The 16,963-nt window shown below is 50.3% G+C and overlaps 1 non-coding gene across 1 annotated transcript; it reads right to left on the bottom strand.

Moving 5' to 3' along the window:
* Positions 1-10,821: 10,821 nt before the first annotated feature.
* TRNAD-GUC lies at positions 10,822-10,893 on the bottom strand. Its single transcript has one exon. It is a non-coding gene; the product is annotated as a tRNA-Asp (tRNA).
* Between the last annotated feature and the right edge of the window lie 6,070 nt (positions 10,894-16,963).

The following is a 16,963-nucleotide window of genomic DNA, read 5'->3' as shown; positions in this document are numbered from 1 at the left end:
AAAATATGAACTGGAACAGGAATTCCCTATTCAGCCTTCAATCAAATTAGCTCCTACTGCAGTCAGTGCAGGCAAAAGCTGAGTAATGGATTTTTTTCTTTTACCACCTGTCCTCTAAAAGCTTTGGAGTTCGCCTTAAAAATAACCTCAGCACTGCCTTCCAGTGCTGTGCTCCCCACAATAGTTCTTAACAGGACATGACAGTACTATGTGCACTCAGAGATGCTCTGGAAAAGTTTCGCTCCATCACACCTGGGTTTATCCAGAACTTCTGTATTGACTTCACTCTGAAAATCTGCCAGATCTGAAATCAAAGCCCTGGAAGAAACTCCTTGTATTCACCCACCAAGTATTCCTCGCTGCTCCCAAGAGCATATGTATTTTTACCACAATATACCAGGCTTAAAGCCCCCAAAGCTCCTTCCAGCAACACTGCTGTTCTGGAAGGAGGTTTTATTTAGCATGCGTTTCATAAGCACAGATTTCATCCTGCCATGCAAAGCTTACCTCTCCCCCCCCAAGCAACAGGCCAGCAGCGTGTTATAGTCTGTGCACTAACTAGTTTCTCAGAACATGAATTTTTTGCTATATTCTCCTGAGTTCTTTATGCATCATTACCCAAAAGCTGGTATGTAAGGAAGTATTTCTTCGTTTACTCCTTCAGGCTTATTTCTGGGCTTGGCCTCACAACTGCTTGTGATCGCACAGCTCTAAGCATTACTCGTGCGCCTTGAGAAGAGGCTGTCAGGCACTGCGTCTTCAGTCACAGTGCCCAACTGGACCGACACTGTCATAATTTAAAATGTCTACAAAACTCCAGCCAAAACAAGTAGAGCTACTGAAAGCTAGAAATCAAATTCTAGATAAATCTGCCAATTTGCAGCTCTATATAGAAACCAGCAGTTCAAAAAACCCACTTGGTCCCACGAGTGAAAAAAGCAGCCCAGGCGAAGGCAAGTCCTCTGGTGCGACACACCAGCACGACACGCAGTGCAGCCGCATTAAAAGGGGCACGCTTGCCAAAAAAGCAGAGGTATTTTCATTCCTCGATCAAGGCCGTAGCCCTGATGCTCAGTTCACCCTGGCACGGGATTAAATATGCCTTTGGACTGACCTGCGAGGCGTTTTTCCCTTGCGCTCCTCCAGAAGCCGTCCCATGCCTTGCTGGTGGAGCCCCAGGGGTGGTGGCTGAGGCATCGCCTCAGGGGGGGCTTCCCCGGCACCTCCATCCTCGCCTCAGCGTCTCGGAGAGAAACTGCGGCGCGTTAGGACCGCGGCAAATCCATTCTCCCAGCTTTTGCCTCTGAAGCTGGACCGGCAAAGTTTCTGCCGAGGAGAAGTCCGCAGGTAGCTGGTGAACACCCCTCTGGCGAGCGGGGGGAGCAGAGCCCAGGGCAGCGGCCCCCGCCGGGGTCCCCACCACGGAGCTCGGCCCAGCGCCGAGGCTCGGCTCCCACCTCGTATAAACACAGCCGTTCCCTACCGCGCCGGGTAATAAATGAAGAGCGAGGCTACGCGCATCTCTGGGAGCGCCGTAGCGGTGCGTTCCCAACCGCGCTGCGTTAGCCGCCTGCGTAACGCCTGCCGCCTCCTTTCGGGGCTTGCTGATTTACACTGCCTGCGCGGTAGGTCGCGTGCCTGCCGTCTCCTCCACTAGTCTGCGGGTTTTGGGGATGGTTTTTGTTGGGTTTGGGGTTTGGTTTTTTTTAATATTTATTTTGAAGAGAGCAGCCTGGTCTAGAAGCGGCATGGGATGTTTCTCCTGTGTTACGGGATTAACCTGAGCGAAGGTTTTGTGCAGAGACCATTCAAACAAAAGAGGTCTCCAGGACTCAGATTAGTCAGTTACCTGAGGAACGTCCTCAGAGAAACCCTGCTCCAAAGGCACTTCTCTCCTGCGTTATCTGCTCTCTAAGCAGTGACAGGGATGTACAAAAATCCTCTGCCACATACCCGTTCAGTTACATGCCTGGAAATAGCACCCACGTAAGTATGTTCTTAATAAGAGCATGCTAGGAGAAGTAGAGGCACACCCAATCGTTAAATTTAGGTTTCCTCCCCATTTGGGACGTGAGAATGGAATAGATTTACAATGGAAGCTGCGGCGTACGTACAAAAAGCAAATACCTGACACGTAGCTCAGCACTGACGAAGCTCCTTGGCAAAGTCAGTCCTGGAAAAGAAGAGCAATTAATGGGGAGATAACCTGAATGGAAGGTGACTATGAATGACTGCTGGACAGGCTTCACACATCCACCATTTCTATTTCTGGCAGCAGGTTTGGGTCTGATATCTCACAGGAATGAGTTTTGATGGTATTTGTTGAAGGGAGTTCAGCGCACAGCAACACTTACCGGGCTGCTCCAGCGCGCGCATCGCCGACACACGCGCTCGTCTGTACCTCAGCTGATAAATCACCAAACCCCCACGGCTGGATGCTCCTCACCGAGCACACAACCGCATCCAGGGGAGGTCTGAGAGCACCACGGGAGTCTTTAAAGCTGGTTCCTTATGTTGTGGACTGATGCTGCAAACATGCGTCCTGATTAAGACAACTTAATTAATGTCCCTTAGCGGAAGGAAATCCAAGGACTGAGACGCAGCTGGTGACAGGCACAACGGCTGCTCTGAGGCTGTGAACTGCGGCATTAACATCCCCTCCTCAGAGCCGCCACGTGCTTCAGGCCTGCAGAGCAGACCGGGGAGTTCTCAGCCACATGTAGCGCATTTGATGATACAACAAACTTCTATGCATGGCTGGTTTTTTGGCCTCTATTTCTAAGATACTTGGAGTTAGTATCATGATGAAGAGAAAGCACTCAGTGTGTGCTTCCATTTCAAAAAGTTTTTTGGTTTTGGACAAACGCAATCCCCAGATATAATTGCAGGTGTATCTGGGCCACGCAAGTAGCCGTTCCCCACTCCTCCCTGGCAGGGAAATGCTTGGAGCGGCGAGCTCATCCTGCCCAGGACGGCTTGCAGACACCTCCCTGGCCGCGGTCAGGATGCACTACAGGGAATTACTCTTCCACGAAGATGAGACTGAACGTGATGAAGGCATTTAGGTTTAAAACTGACCGACGTAAGCAGCCACCCGAAGAGTGAAGGCAGACACACGTACCGCAACTTGTGCAAGAGGCCGGTTCCCATCCCGGTGCCCGGTGAGCTGCGTGCGGGGACACAGGGACACCCTGAGTCCTCCGAGGGCCGCCGGACCCACAGCAGCTGGGGGCATCGCACAGCCCTTAGACACGGCTGCTGCTCAGGGGAAGGAAAAAGCATCACGAGCAGCTGGGACAGAGACAGCAAAGTAACAGAATTATGTTCATTTCGGTTTGCTTGATACATTTAATGTCACCTCCCACTGTAGTTATGCTGGCAATGCTTCTAACTAAACCCAGAGGTCTTTAATATTAAAAAGCTCTTGGATGCATTTTGTGCCACCTGCAGAGCTCTGCTTCAGGCCTGATCCTGGGGAAGTGTGGTTTTCCTTCTGCCGAAGAGAAAAGGTCATGCGAGTTTTAAAAGGGCAGGAACAAGCCAGCAAGAGGAACACTGGTCATCGCCGACGTGCCTCCTCCCCACGGCAGCTTTTCTCCCAGACCCGTAACGTGCCGCGAACCGCCGGCGGCAGCTCTGTGCAGCCCCTCTGGTGCGGGCAGTGCCGCGGGCAGCACCGGGCAGCACCGGGCAGCACTGGGCAGCACTGGGCAGCACTGGGCAGGCGCTGGCCGTGGGCGCTGCCCGCTCCGAGGGCGGCGAGCGGCTCGCACGTCGCCCACGGACGGCTGACCTTCCCTGCGTGGAGACAGCACGCGGTCCTCCCGAGAGCGCAGAACGACCTTCGGGTTTGGTGCCGGTAAGCAATCCCAGCCACAGCGGCGCTGGCGTGCTCCCGGCACACCGCACAAACTTGGTTTGCTTCGTGTCATTTTTAACTTGATGCCTAATGAGCCTGTGGCGGTCACCTACAATTTCATGGAGATATCGCAGCTGTAAAGAAGAAAAATCTGTTTCATAAAGCCAAAAAATCAAGAACGAACAGTCAGGCTATTCACATAAAGGAACTAAAGTACCTCCCGTTGTCTCCCAGGCACGACCCTTAAACATGAGGCACGCTAAAAATAAAGCTCTGGCTAGGAAAAAGCAGCAAAGTTGCTCCACATTCCTAGAAGCTTCTCACATTCACAACTCCACCTTGGGACTCCTGCAAGGGCTGAAACATTTCCCAAAACATCAGGCCATTTCGAGATGAAGCAAACACCCTCACTCAGCAGATGCATTCAGGTAACGCTGGCGTTTTTAAATTACCCAGAATGGTAAAACAACATATTTGAGCAAAAAAAAAGCCAACAACTAATCATTAGAGTTGCTGCAAAAATAATCTGAACCTGTCCATAGTATTAAAGGCCAAGATACAATTATTTTTATGTACCATTTAGCATCTCCCTTGTGGAGAACTCGAGCGTTTGTGCATCTGGATTTCATCTGCACCCGAATGAGACCGCGGGTGTGATGTTTTAGCTTGAGCTGGCTGCAGCTGGTAACCATGTGTTCGGATACTGCCACTCTCTCTCAGAAATATTTAAAGGGGTGTGTGAGCATGTGCATAACTGTTTAAAAAGATAATTAATGACTTAAGAGCTAAGGTTAAACTTGAGTCATTCTTTTGCCCAAAGAGACAGCTTTATTAGCCAGCACAGAGGAGTATTTATTCACAGTTACATAAAAAATATAAAGTTTGAAGATAACTGGCTTATGATTTAGCCAAAGGCCTCTTACAGCACTCAAGGCATGCTGTCAGAGCGAGCCAAGAAATGTCCTGCGTCTGTCTGCAGCGGGCAGGCACTGAGTGGCAGGGCTGGGCATCGGCATCAAAACATGCTGAAAGTCTCGAGTAAGAAGGATGTCTGATTTTTCCTTACATGCAAAATTTGGCCACCTTAACTGCTAGATACCAACATAAGAGATTTCCCTCCCATCTCTAGTCTAACAGCTAAAGCTGTCATTTCCCAAAGCAGACCACGCCAAGGGAGAGGTTTCACTAGCAGAGGGAGGTTATAATTAGATCAGATAACCCTAGTTAATGTTCACACTCAGAGCAAAGAGCAAACCTGCTATCTGTCGAACATGACATTATTTACAAATACCATGGTGGTAAAAGCAGCCTATATCTCTCTTACCCCCAGTCATATTCCTCTGTTACAAAGAGCAACACGGAAGGTCGCTTCTTTCCTCCTTGAGAGGAGTGTTCAACCAAGATTTTAGGATTAATTATATAAGGCAGGAACAAACAGCACTGTGTTACAGAACGGAGACAGATACATTGGCAGTTGTGTGTTCTTGGGCAAGTCAGCTGTCACTTCCGAGGACTGCCTTTACAGAGAAATTAAAGTAGCAATTGCATTTAGTTAAATCAGTCTGAAACATCCATAGGAAGGCTTTGGTCACCTGTTGTAAGCTTATTACAGTGAAACGAATAAACGTCCCCGATCGATAATAAACTGACCCCGATCAGCCAGCCGCCGGCTCTCCCACGGGCGCTGGAACTCACCACCCTCCGGACAGACCCTCCGCACGGTGGGGTGGGGGCTGCGGTGCTGCACCCACCCGATTGCTCAAGTCGGCGTCTCCTCTTTCGGATTCGTTGCCTCCAGAAAACACAAGGCAGCACATGCTGTCACCTGTACGCCAAACCAGGTGGGGCGGCAGGCATCAGCAGAGAGCCTGCGGAGAGCTGCAGGACCTAAAGTCAGCGTCACAGAAAGGGCAAAAACGGGCAAGTGGTCACACCCAGGCTAACGTTCCCGTTCCTTCCCAGGCAAACGCACGCTTCCCTGATGGCAAAGGCGAGAGACCTTCAGGGAGCAACGAGCGAGAGCCAAGGTACCGACCGCAGCAGTCGCAGCCCTCCCAGTTCTGGTACCTCTGCAGGGACGAGACGTTTCACAGCAGGGGAAGGGCAGACCTGCATTAGCTTTACTCTAGGGAGCACATAGCCTGGAGCGTCGACGGCTGAAAAAACAGAGTCCTGAAACGGCCCAGGGCCAGAGCTGCTAAAATGAGGAGCGGGCTCAGCCCGTCCATGTGAAAAGACCTGCCGGCATGATGAACTTGCAAAGGTTTGTCTCCCTGCTGCAGGACGAGCTGTTGCTCCCGCAGCTAACGCTCACCTCCTTCCCATAACCCTTCTCCCCACGTCCTTCGCTTGGAAAAGCTTGTGTTACACAGTACATTCCCAACATACAGAACCTGGAAATAGTGTAGTTATTTGTAGTTTATAAACACAAAATTTCATTTAATACCTTTGTGGAAAAATTGTGGAAATCAGTGGAGCCCACTGAAGCCAGGGTACTCTCACATGATGGACAGCTGGTTGCTCATCAATTCTTATTTGTCAATCAACTTGTTATTCTGGCACCCTTAAGTTATGGATTTCCTTTTAAATAACTGTCATATAGGTTTGGTTATTTAAAATTTTGCTTTGCCATAATTGTTCTGTGGAACATATGAAACTTCTACACCAGGAGAACAGCAGACAGCTTTCCAATAAGGCTCGGAGTCTGTGCCAGCGCAGGGATTTTCACGCTATTTTAAGCATTTACAAGTTGTCTCAAGCCTTAAACGATAAAAACATCAAGTAGTGAGAGTGCACTGAACTCAATATTTTGCTATTCAGCTAGCCTAGTGGGAACATGCTAGTGCAAACATTTAAATGTAAGCACCAGCTGGAGGCATTTCCTTCGGCTGCCGCCACGAGGCATTAACCTGGCGTTAACCAGAACCGCTGGATGTGCGCGAAGGCGAGACCCGGGAGCCGCTGCCCTAGAAGGAAAGGCATTAGCTACAGCCAGGGTGCTGTTACGGTGAAGGAACACAGATCCGCTTTAATAATAGCACCAGGGCTGAAGGTGACAACAGATGGCTTAAAAGGACCAATGGCAGGTTTTGCGGAAACAATTGAGAGGCTTAAAGAAGATTTTATTAAGCCTAAGTCATTAAAGAAAACTTGTTTGAGCAGTTTCACTTCATCACCCTGCCAAGGACAGGGTTTGTGGGGAGAAGAGGTACATATTGCCCAGGGTTACAGAAGAGCTCGTCACACATCCGCGACACCTCCCCCTGCTCTTTCGGCCTATTTACGCACCTCACGTCAGGCTCGCAAGTGCTTTTACTGGCACCACCGGTCAAATAATTCATTTGTATGTGGTAGAAACTCGGCCGTACCAAGCACGGCGGGCATTTAGTCCCGGCTGGACCATCTCACCCACCTACAAACCATGCTCACGCCATCCCAGCCCACGCTCGGGCTCGGCTGCAGCCCGGCGCCGCAGGCACCGCTGCCCGTGCTGCGAGGAGCGCCGGGCTCCAGCCGGGCCAGGTCGGAATTCAGCGAAACGCTTACGGGCCTGATGAGCACCGACTGTGTGCGCTGCCGGGGCCAACCTGAGAAACGCAGCGCTGCAGGCGCTCAGCCTTTGCAGGCTTTCAGGAGTATCTACAGACAGAGATAAGAAACTGGAACGGATGCAGCGCTCACCAGACCTACACCGGCAATTCTGCACGCTGAGGAGTGACTAGCGACGCGCTGGGGAGAGGCTGTGCCCTGCAGAGCTGCTCTGGCGGGGTGCGATGGAGTCACCTGGTAAAAAAACCCAACACCTTTTTTAAAAAATAGGGATTGGAGAATAATGTTTAAAAAAAAGAAGGCATGTTTTCCAGCAATTTACCCAAAGAGTATCCATAGCCAAGTAGCAGGGAAAGCAGAGTCCAGAGCTGAAGGAATGATTTATTCAATTTCTTTTTAAAATAAGATGCCCTCAGTTTCCTAGGAAATTCTCTAAAAGGACAATATTGTGCCAAAACCCTCCCAGCTTTAGTTTTCATAGGCTCAGAGTGATACATACATAAGCCTATACCAGGATAAAAATTGACAGCTCAAGAGAATCACCATGTTTCTGAAGACAGAGAATGAAGAGCTGAGAAGCAAGTTATTAGAGCCTGAAAAAGATACTCCCTTCAAGTAAAATACTGTTGTTGTACGCGTGGGAGGAGGGGGGGGTACGAGAGGAGTTGTGTATTTCTTCAGAGAACACAGGCATTTGAATGAAATCGGCAATGATACTATAAACTAGAATCATATTTCAAATAAACATGTAAGTGACAAGTGTTATTTCAACACGTCTAGTTTCTTATCTGTTGAAAGAGCTGTTAAGAAGCCTCTCTAAAAGCGCCAGAATTTTTTTGCTCCAGCAACACTTTCCATCGGCATGAGCTGCGGTGACAGGGCAGGAGGCTTTTAAGTGTGACATTTCTTTTAGTATTTTGTTGACACCTTTTGGTTTGGAAAAATCCCTTCCAAATCCTACAATCCAGCAACTAAAGTGACTAGAGACCAGCGATGCGTTAATCAAATATTGCCAGGAGTGACCAAAAGCCTTATTGTGCCATCAAATCGCGTCGTAACATGGCTTTTTATGTTAAACTGCATGTACTAAACGTGAGAGCCCACGAAGTGTGAAACCTACCTTGACCATCAACATTGCATCTGCTCATGAAAGGTAATCTCTACGCCAGTGCTTCACCTTTCAAGAAGCAAAGGCTTAACCTTTCCTCCAGAGCCGCCCCATCGGTTTATACTCACGTCACGCAGAACGTGCTGACAGCGGGAGCACGAGCAGCACCGCGCACCGCGCGCCGGCACGTCCTGCAGCAGCTGCACGAGCCTGCTCTGAGAGAAATCAAACACATTTCTTTAAGTCGCTTCAGGTTTCAGATCATATATGCTGACGAGCAGGATCATTAATGAGCAGGTGCTGCCGCCGACCGCTGCTGCTCTCCCCGAGGCGGCGGTAGCGGTTCCCCGGGCCCGGCTCAGGGGCGCAGCACCCCGTGTCCTCGCCTGTGGGGGTGGGCTGCGGGGTGGGGGCACAGCCCCAAACCCCGGCGTCCGTGCAAACGCTCCCAGATCGAGCAGGTGTCCCAGGATACTGTCTAGGTTGGATAAAACATAGTTTAACAAAACTTAGCAAATATATTTGAAAATAACCTCAGAGCTAAGCTGAGACAGGTCCACTACTTTAGTGGGTTCAGCCTCCCAGTGAAGCCCACCTGGAGCCAACCACCACTTCTAGGAGAAAGAGTTGCAGAAGCCAGCACAAACTAACAGATGATCAGTAATGTGGTGATCGAAGCAGGTTTGGATTTCCTTGCTCCGGAAGAGCTAGATCAACCTCTGCAAGTACAGGTGAGGGACATGCAAATTTTTAGGGAGAAGCTCTAGAACTGGGCTTATAGCTGTGACTCCCATTGCAAACACATTGCTTGCAGTAAAACAATCAATCCAACAAACCCTTGCTCATCAAGAAACTTGAATGTAAGCATTCCTTCTGCACAAGATGTTTAATAACTCTCCCTGAAAATTACCAAAGACATTTGCCAAGAAGCCTGTGACTCAACGGGTGTGTGCTGCTGAGACCCCCCAAGCGGGACCTGCAGCTGACCCAGCCTGGATTCACAGTTTCAGTTCCAGCATCTCACATTTTCAGCCCCACGTCCTAGTATTCATCACCACCTGCAAAGGTGATGAAAACTCTAGAAGAAAAAGCGAGAAAACTCTAAAAGAGGCAGTGGGATTAGCTCAGGCACACGGATGCCGGCAGCCACCAAACGCACAGCCCGGCACCGTCATCCCCGCCGTGGTACCCCCGGGCCCGGCCCCAGGAGCCTGCCGAGATCCACGCCACGCTCCTTCAGACTGGCACCAAACGTTTTGCATGCAGCACGGTCCGGGCTTCGCAGCAGAGCCGACCCCTGGTTTACCAAGTTTATATCCCTAGGATCCAGCTGGGAACAAACGTCAGCGCTGGGCCCGCAGTAGCAACTTCTGCAGCTGCCAGAAGCCAACGTACCACGGGCCAGGGTTTGCTCCAAAGGCAGAGGCAGCCACGCAGGTTTCGCAACAGGCAGCTCGCTTCTGACAACAGCTAAGCTACTGAGTGGAGTAGCTTTTTTTTTTTTTTTTTTTTTAAGGAGAACCTCTTTGAACTATGAGGAGTCATATATGTTTACCAGGCTGGTTAAAAAACCCATCACGGTTTTCATGTGGAAGTTTGCTTTCAAAAAAGTGTTTTGGTCAATGTTTAAAGGCCTCCGATGGCTGGCATATAAATTTAATAGTGGAGGCGACGATAAGGAGATGCAGACTGGAAATAAGGTACCAAATTGTAACAAGAAGGGCAATTTAGGTCTCACACAAATTATCAAGGGTCGTCATAGATCACCGGATATTTTTAAAAATTAAGGTTAGATTTCGTCTGGAGCAGGCGCTAGAGTCAGCTCAACTGGAAATGCATTTCGGGGAGCATTGCCGCCCGTGTTAGGCAGCGTTCCTCCTGTAGCACCACGAAGGTTTCTGCTCCGCACCTAACCGAGCCCCCTGCCCCGAGGAGGAGGAGGAGGAGGCGGGGAGCGCTGGCTCTGCTCTAGCAGCGGGGGGGCCCCTCGGCGCCCGGCCCACCTCAGCCGCACCGCCCGAGCCCTTCCCACCGCCCACGGCGCGATTCGCTTCCCCACGCAGTAACCGCTCCGCGCCTTCGGGCCCCCGGCGTCCCTCCGCCCCGCACGCGTGGGGCAGAGCGCGGGTCCCCCCCGAGGGGCCGCCCTTCTCCCCGGGCACCCCCCGCCGCCGCCGCCCGGCTCTCCTCTTTCCCACGCACGGGATCCGTTACCGGACGGACAGAAGGACAAATAAAAACCGATGGCAGAGCGGCGGGGGGGGGGGGGGGGGGCGCGGGGCGGGAGAGGAAAAGGCGACGGTGCCTCCCCGTCGGGGAATCGAACCCCGGTCTCCCGCGTGACAGGCGGGGATACTCACCACTATACTAACGAGGAGCGGGAGCCCCCCGCCCAAGCGCCTTACTTGAGCGGCTGCGGCGGCGCCGCGGGCGCGCCCCGCCGCCCCCCTTCGCTGATGCCCCCGGGGGGGGGGCGGCAGGTTTCTCTCCTGCCCCTCTACTTCTCTTGCCGCAGGTCACCGCGGTTGCTCCGGCTGCAACAATCCAACCTTGGCAGCACAGAGAGGCCGCTCGGAATACCGGGGGAGCGACTCTTCGCCCTGCCTCGGCCTCTCTGCGGTGCGCAAGGTCTGCTCGCTCCCGCTCTGCCGAGGGCTGAGACCGTCTGTGCTATGTCAGCTGAAGAGGTGCTCACCACAAAGCTTCCCGCGTAAGGGCCGAGCTCGGGCTTCAATATTTACCTTGCAAATGTACACACGCACGTACATATACATCCATACTATGGCTATAGGATATACACTTTAAAGCGCACGTAAGCTCAACTCCAATACTTACTGCAGCAGTCTGAGTCCACAATCACTGCTCTGTTGGTATCAAAGCAAGTCAGGAGATTGCATTTATGTATGTAAGAACGTAATGCTGCATTGCATCCACTTCCATGGAAGCAGCATGTCAGAGTCTGAGTTAAGATCCATCTCTAACAGCAAAAAGTTAGAAAATAGGGGGTTTTTGTGGTGAAGATTCAGAAACATTTCTCTCCCCATCCAAACTGCTGCCAATTCCAGAAAACTAGGAAATACACACTGAGAATACAGGGGAAACTCAATAGAAGAGACTTCACTTCCAGATTTCACAAGAGCTGAAGAAGTTAAAGGAAAACATAGAATCATAGAGGTTGGAAAAGGCCTTTAAGATCATCGAGTCCACCTGTAAACCTAACACTGCCAGGTCCACCACTAAACCATGTCCCCAAGCGCCACGTCTACGTGATTAAAAGCCACACGGGGTGAGCACCTAGTGCCACTGTCATGGGCTACAGGCAAGAGGGGACTCCCACCCATCCCGATCAGTCGTATCCAGCTGTAGGCAGGGGAAATCACCACGCTGAGGCAGTGCCTATAGAGCTGTGGGTGGGAAATGAGCTGTTATTTTTGTGTCAAGATTAATTTGGGGTTTGTTAGTTGATACAGAGGAAATGGACATAGAGCCAAAGCGCAACCACAGCTAGTGAACTGTCACCAAACAGCTTAAAATTAATACTACATTAATTTCCCAGGCTGGAACATGCTGTGGAGTGTTTTGTAACCTTATCTGTGTGCTAAGGGAGCCTCCCGCATACTGCAATGTTTGCCTAAAGCTCCTCTCGGTCTGGCAGCGAAGCTGTTTGCGTTGGCAACTCTCTGCCCTCCTTCCCCGTGCAAGATCCCAGTGCGAGAGAAGAGCAGCTGAAAATGGAGAACTTGAAATCGCACACCTTTTATGAGATCCCCAGAGGTCCCATTCTCACCCCATCAGAGCAAAGAGCAGCAGTATTTGGTGTGAAAGACGTTTATAACCTCTACAATACATTCCCAGTAGAAGCTGAAACTGATTTTTTAAAACTGTCCCATAGCAGAACTAATATCTGTTTGTCTGAAGGTTTCTTTACTCCATCCTTCTCCATGTCATCAGTTTTCCTGTGGTAGCAGAATCAAACGTTAATCCTCAAAGGACATGAGAACTGCAGGACTGAAGTGTTTTCCTGTCTCACGTAGGTCTCAGTTTGAGCTGACAAACAAATGCCCATAAAGTGCCAGACAGCTGGGGTGTTAACTTAGAGGTAGCAACGGATTAATTGAGAAAAGCTGAAACAGCTATGGCCTCCAGCTGTCAGCTCTACACCTTGTGCAAATGATGGCTAAAGAGCCTGGAAGGCTTCTGAACTGATCCCATTTATAAGTTTACAAACAAAAGGTCTCATGCTGTTGAAATTCATCACCTTTCCTGGTAGATCAGAAACCAATATTAAGCCTCAGCCTAGTGCAGGACCTCTGGCCAGAATGCCCTGCCTGCAAGTCACTCACACCAACACCTGTGAGAGAAAGAATTTGGGAAGGGTAGGTGGGTAACATAAAGCAGACTGGTTTCCAGAGGATGGGGAATGGTGGCTCTCTTAAAAACTGGCTGCCATTAAATACCCCAAACTGAAAGATGACTCAATTGCAATTTAAAAATAAGTAAATTTAATGGCCAGAAAAGAGATGAGGTTATTAGATTTTGAACACTTGCAATTCCCCTGGTACCAACTTACAGAGTCTTAGCGACGATGGGGTTTTTTGTTTGTTTGTTTGGGTTGTGGCTTTTCCCCTCCTTATCCTCTGGGGTAAGAACAGGTGTGCTCTACTCTTGGGGTAGTTGTGCACACCATTAGCTCAGCAATGTGTTTTACCTTCATGAAGGTAAATCCTTTTCTAAAACCTCTGCTTCACCAGGGACAAACAACTAACAGCAACGTACTTGGTGGGAAGAAGGAAAAGCGGAATCCATGAGTAGGTCGGTGTTGTCCAGCACTAACCTTGTCACAAGTCCCAGAGCTGGCTTCAGAACAGCAATTCAGCATTCCCCATGCCCTGCGAGCAGCTCTCCAACAGTGACCTGAAAAGTCTTTCCTAAGTAATGCCTTTTCCTCTTAGTTTTAAATTACTGATGTAAATCCTTGCACTTCCTACACGTTCCCTGGGAAATCTTATTGTCTACTGTCAAACGACATCAATAACTCTCCACGGGTAGCAAACCAGCAAAAGCCTGTGATATAAAAAGTACATAAACAGATTACATCAGAGACAACTCAGTAATTTGCATATCTGGACACGTGGGTTATGAAAGACTCACAACCTTTTATACGTTTAGTACAGCCCCTTCAGAAAAGTGAGAACACTGTATTACAGATGGCAGGCTGATCTCCAAGCTAATAAGCAGCCATAAACCTGTAGGTCTTGGTTAAGATTTTAAATCAGATTCTCCCATTGTAGGGTGTTCCTTAAATGAAACATAACTCCATGGAAATTAAACACAGAACTGAGCAAAGCCTCTCAACTTCCCCCTAGCAGAGGTTACACTTCTCCAATGTACCCATCAGCCTGAAATGCTGAAACAAAACATCCTTTCTAGTAAGAAAAGTTAGACAGGTAGGTGATAGGACTGCTAGCGATTGTCCTGGAAAGAGGTCGGTCTACCCAAAACAAGAAAACGCAGAATGCTCTGGTTCCTGTTGTCCTGAGCAAACTGTAGGGATGCATGGCCTCTGGCAGGAACTTGCCAGGGAATTCAAATGAAGTGATAAGCTATAATAAATTGATTGTAACAGAAACGTGATAAGGGGCTGTAAACTCAAAGCAAAGTCAAATACTGCAGATGACTGGAGTTAACAGCTAGCACGGCTTCCAGGTCGATGACACTGACTTAGAGTACTTTTTAGAAGCAGCAAACTTAATTTGCTGCGGTCAGTTCCTCCAGTGACACCTCTCTCCCCTGCATCTCTAATGCCACTGATTTGGGTATTAGCCCTTCACATTTACGGTGCAGAGCCCCTCTTCTTATGTTCCCTTGCTAGCAACACCTGCTCCCTTCCTGCTTCCAGGCTTGCATTCCTCCGCTGCCACCAGTCTCTGAAAACCAGTCCCTGGCCAAAACTCAGGGCCTTTTGCCTGGATACACCTCACCCCAATATACTGGTCTCCTTCAACAGAACCACCCTGTGAAGCCTAGTAACAAAGGACACAGAAAAGGCTATGGTAGTCAGTACCTTCTTTGCCCCAGGTTCTCACTTCTAAGGTCTGTCTTCAGGCTTTCAGCTCCTCGAGCCCAGGAGCAGAAGTGGTGGGAGCGAGGCATTCCCCACTTGGTGGTGGGTTGACCCTGGCTGGACACCAGGTGCCCACCAAAGCTGCTCTACCACTGCCCTCCTCAGCTGGACAGGGGAGAGAAGATATAACAAAAGGCTCATGAGTAGAGATAAGGACGGGGAGAGATCACTCACCAGTTACCATCACAGGCAAAACAGGCTTGACTTGCAGAAACTAGTTTAATTTATTACCAATTGAATCAGAGCAGGATAATGAGAAATAAAACCGAATCTTAAAACACCTTCCCCCCACCCCTCCCTTCTTCCTGGGCATGGCTTCACTCCCAAATTCTCTGCCTACCCACCCCCCCACCCAGCAGCACAGGGGGACAGGGAATGGGGTTTACAATCAGTTCATCACACGTTATTTCTGCCGCTCCTTCCTCCTCAGGGGCAGGACTCCTCACACTCTTCCCCTGCTCCAGTGTGGGGTCCCTCCCATGGGAGACAGTCCTCCATGAACTTCTCCAACGTGGGCCCTTCCCACGGGCTGCAGTTCTTCACGAGCTGCTCCAGCGTGGGTCCCTCCCATGGGCTGCAGTCCTTCAGGAGCACACTGCTCCAGTGTGGTCCCCCACGGGGTCACAAGTCCTGCCAGAAAACCTGCTCCAGCGTGGGCTCCTCTCTCCACGGGGCCACAGGTCCTGCCAGGAGCCTGCTCCAGCGCGGGCTTCCCACGGGGTCCCAGCCTCCTTCGGGCATCCCCCTGCTCCGGCGTGGGGTCCTCCCTGGGTTGCAGGTGGAGATCTGCTCCACCGTGGACCTCCCTGGGCTGCAGGGGGACAGCCTGCCTCACCGTGGTCTTCCCCACGGGCTGCAGGGGAATCTCTGCTCCGGCGCCTGGAGCATCTCCTCCCCCTCCTTCTGCACTGACCTGGGGGTCTGCAGGGCTGTTTCTCTTACATGTTCTCACCCCTCTCTCTGGCTGCCGTTTCTGTCTGTCCCGCAACATTTTTTCCTTCTTAAATATGTTATCACAGAACCGCTAGTACTGTTGCCGATTGGCTCAGCCTGGCCAGTGGCGGGTCCGTCTCGGAGCCGGCTGGTATTGGCTCTGTCGGACACAGGGGAAGCTTCCAGCAGCTTCTCACAGAAGCCACCCCTATAGCCCCCCTGCTACCAAAACCTTGCCACACGAACCCAATACACCACTCCAGTGGGAGAAAACAGGGAGCCCTGGAGCTGGCTGGGCACACGTGATGCTGTGGGACCAGACAGGCTCTGCCCAAGGGCGAGGATGGAGCTGACCACTGGCAGATCATGGCCACCAAGGAAGGTTCCTGATGGCGGAAGAAAGGCAAATGTCGCACCCACCCTCAGGAAGGTGTACGTGGGGTACTACAGGCTGGTCAGCCTCACCCCAGTGCCTGGGAAGGCTATGGACCAAGTCTTACTGGAAGACACATCCAGACACACAAAGCGCAAGGCAGCGATTAGGAACAGCATGGCTTTACCAAGGGCAAAGTGTGCCTGACCAACCCAATAGCTTTCTGTGATGACTGGCTCTGTAGCTAATCAGATCTTGTTTATCCCGACTTTAGCAAGGCCTTTGACATCATCTCTCATAGTTAACTGAGAGCCAAACTAGTGAAATACAGAGTGAATAGATGGACAATAGGGTAGATGTAAAATTGGCTGAACAGCCAGACTCAAAGGGCTTTGACGAGCAGTACAGAAACTACTCAAAATTTAATTTGCAAGTAATTTCTTAGGTGCTTACTCTGTCTTAAAATCACACGGGCTGCAGGCCCTTTACCTTTCAAGCCTTGCACAGTCTGGAGTTTGGCTATGAATCTTCACTGTCTTTGTATTTCTTCCCCCTCAGTTGATGAACGTATTTTATCATCTGCTTGAAATACACTGTCATTTTGGATCCCTCTTTCTTTCAGGTTTCATCATGCAAAAATCTGTTAGAACACTTCCTCTAGTCATTGCTCAATGCGTAAGCTGTTTTAGGGCAAAGAAATACATACATCTCCTTTATAATTACGCAAAGGAAACCAATGCAGAATGCTGCAATGAACCATGGCCAAAAGCTTCTCTCAGTCAACACTGCTCAGAATCTAAAAGGTTGAGAGGATAAAGTGTTCATACACCACAGAGGTATCTGTCCCATTAAACATTTGCCATTTGCTCATCAACTCAAACATGTTTCTGAGACCTTAAGCACTCTCAGCGCACACATTTCCTTTCTGTATGGCATAGCTTTATGTCCTTCCCCAAAAAGGCACCTTCAGGAACTGAAGAGCTTTGCTGTGTCCTTGGAAGAGAAATTTTTACCTAC

The sequence above is a fragment of the Aquila chrysaetos genome, chromosome 22 (genome assembly GCF_900496995.4).
Source record: "Aquila chrysaetos chrysaetos chromosome 22, bAquChr1.4, whole genome shotgun sequence".
In the NCBI taxonomy this organism is placed as follows: Eukaryota; Metazoa; Chordata; class Aves; order Accipitriformes; family Accipitridae; genus Aquila; species Aquila chrysaetos.
This window is presented reverse-complemented; position numbering and strand designations above follow the sequence as displayed.